The sequence below is a fragment of the Cibotium barometz genome, chromosome 55, assembly GCF_041138505.1.
Source record: "Cibotium barometz isolate CiBa-2024 chromosome 55, ASM4113850v1, whole genome shotgun sequence".
In the NCBI taxonomy this organism is placed as follows: Eukaryota; Viridiplantae; Streptophyta; class Polypodiopsida; order Cyatheales; family Cibotiaceae; genus Cibotium; species Cibotium barometz.
In genome coordinates this window covers 2,590,001-2,593,115 of record NC_141100.1, presented here as the reverse complement: position 1 = coordinate 2,593,115, position 3,115 = coordinate 2,590,001, and positions in this window count along the sequence as shown.

Sequence of the window (3,115 nt, the reverse complement as noted above, 5' to 3'; positions counted from 1 at the left end):
TTCCTCCATCCCCCTAAGAGACAGTGTCCTTAACTCTTTCCCCCCCGTGTGAATAGTCTTACAGCATCCCTCTAAGCCCTCCTCCACGTTTTTGCTCTTAAGGACATCTCACAATTCCCACCCCCCCCATTTGCGTAGACTTTAATAAGGGATTTTTGCCTTTAGATAGGGTTCATACACTATAGTCTTTTGCTCATACGGTGAGCAAACGATCTCAGAATTGAGATCCGACCTACAAGTCGACGTCTAAGATGGCCCCATCCCAGAAACGTCAAAATATTACCCCGAGAGGAGCACGCAACAACGAAATTAGGGAAGACGCTCCTAATGCGGCTCCAACCCTCCCTCTTCAAGCTCCTCAAGGAGATGGTGGCCAGGTTAGATTAGTTATATTTTAAAGAAAAGTTTTTGTTATAAATATTGCTAATAAATGTGTATCTTTTCCTTTTTGAAATAATGACATAAAATTATATGAAGTTACGAATTGTGTGATGCTGTATTTAATAAATTGCATGGAAATTGTTGTCTTTAAAGAGTGCAAGTTTTCCTGGCTTCAATGCTAATTCCGTTCCGTGCTTGTGTAGCCAGGCAGCGTCGTTAGCAAAGCCCGGGAATGGCCCAAGGTATCCCTCGTACCATGGGAAGAATAAGGTTCGCCGATTGAGGCGAGAGGTTATGATGCTGCCTAGTTCTGAGGGCCCAGGCTAGTGCGGTAAATAAGCCCACCCTAGTGTGCAGACATCCCTCTGAGGAGGCGGGAGGATCGAGCGATGGAGCCTAAGAGGGCGACAGGCCGTCTTGAGTCCTCGCCAGCGACCGACGATGAGGTGTATGGTCCCGTAGGGTTTTGCCCAGCATGTAGTGGCTGGAAGGCCGAATTCTAGATCATCGACAGAATAAAGGAAAAGAATAAGAGAGCCGGTTTGGCTTGTATGGAATTGATTCATGTATCAACTTTTTATATATATATCTTGTCTTTGACATGATTGTATTGTTTAAAAAGGCTCTTTTAACAAACCTTGTGAAAAGGGCCGTAATTAAGGAACATGTTTATTTATGTCAAACAGTGTGGTAGGATTAAGTGGTAGGATTAATTAGAAAACAAATTGAAGCGTGAGTAGGGTGGAAAGTGGGAGGATGGAATGCCCCGATGGCACCATCCTATGGACGGGTGGACCTGATTAGTCGGGTAGCTCTCCAACAGATCAAGTGAAAGCCCTACGCTAGATAATTAGGTTCTTGGGCAACTCTACTCTAAAAGACTAGGTCAGCGGCTGTGCCTTGCATGGATGAGGAAAAAAGCATTGCCTCTAGAAATCAAGTCTAGTAGTTGCCTAATTTATGATAAATTACCCTATGGGTGATTTGACTTTTAGAAGATTACGCTTCCCCTGTGGGATAGGGCAAGGTCTTACCTATGAATCGTATCCTTGAATCTCTACATGGTCAAGGTGTCAATAAATAGAAAATTTTCTCCAAAGTTAGGACTTAGTGGACTATCTTAAGCGTTTCTCCTATTTTAGAAGGGGAAACCTTATAGTGCTCCAAAATGGTATTTATTTTTTCAAAACAACACTATTGCAAACTTTACCATTTTTCTAAGTACAATGTTTGGAAACATTGTTAGGATCTTAAATAAAACTTTTTACTCCTTTTTTATTAATTATTTTTTAAAGTAAACACTTTTTTTAAAATCACTATTGTAAACATAAAATTTCTCAAAAGAAATCATGCCTTTTTTTGTTACAAAAAGGAGTCTAAAAATACAAGATTATGAGGTCTAGCCTATTTAGAAAACTAGGCTTTTAGATTGTGACCGATAGTGGCTACTTTTGACAATGAGCCAATTTTGATCATTAAAAAAATATATTGTTAACTTGGGCAAGACTTTTATCATAGCTTTAATGGTACTTGACTTTTAGGGTCTTGCTTTTGACTATTTTGGGCTTCCTTTTGGTACAATTGTAAAAAAAGTATGATCTAGCATATATTCAATGGACCACTCGTAAAACGATATATTATTCGCATAGAGGAGATGTATGCATTTATAAAAAGCACAATCATAAAAAAGTATGTGCAGTATCTATTTAATAAATGGAACACAATATAACATTTTGTTACTGGTGATCAGAATAGCTTTTAAGGTAAGTGGAAGTGCAAAGTGATCACAGTCAAACTCTTACATGGGTGCCAAGTTTTGTGTTTGTTTAAATTGATTATGTGATTATGCTTCTAGGCATGACTTGGGACATATGCAAAACTAGTTCATACTAAGTGTGGGTGTAAGATCATGGAACGGTTCGCTCACTTCTATGTCATGTGCCCCTCATTTTTGCCACATGCCTACATCATGTATTACATTCCTACGTTATGTATTCTGTGCTTATTTCTATGTCACATACCTACATCATGTACGTCAATGGTCTAATCTTGAATGCCTTTTCTAGTTGTGAATACAAAATAAGTTCACATCTTAATATAATTAATCAATGGAAAATGGGCCATCAAATTATGTGAGAAAATCATGGCCCACATCTATTAGTTGTAAAGTATTTAGAATATGACAAATGAATTATACCACCTAAGGACCAAAAAAAAGGACTACTTAAAACCATGACAAAAGTATTTAGACCTACACACTGTAAGTGACCACACATTGTTTTAGTATGCACAATCAAAACAATGTATGGTGTGCATAATCAAACAATGTGTGAACATCCATCCGGTTCTCATAGTTTTGGTTTTCATAATCCAAGCTGGAGGCCCCTACAATGTAAATGGCCACACACATTGTGAGTGAGAGTTGATGTGCAATTCTCAATTTTTGCCATGTATATCATGTGTCCATGTTGTGACTCATGTTTGTGTTACATGCTTACATCCAAGTTTTGATCTTACAGGCTAACTAACCTTATTTTTAAGTGGCAACCCATCAATCTCTTGTTTATTCCAAAATCCTTGCTTGTGAAACGAATTGGAAACTCAACAACTGTTTAGGAAAATAGTATTTCCTAAATTCCAAGTTTTGGGATTAAATTCTCTCTAGGAAAAACCATGGTTGTAGCATTCTCACTAGCACTCGTAGATAGCATGTGCAAAAGTCGGGCAACTATTT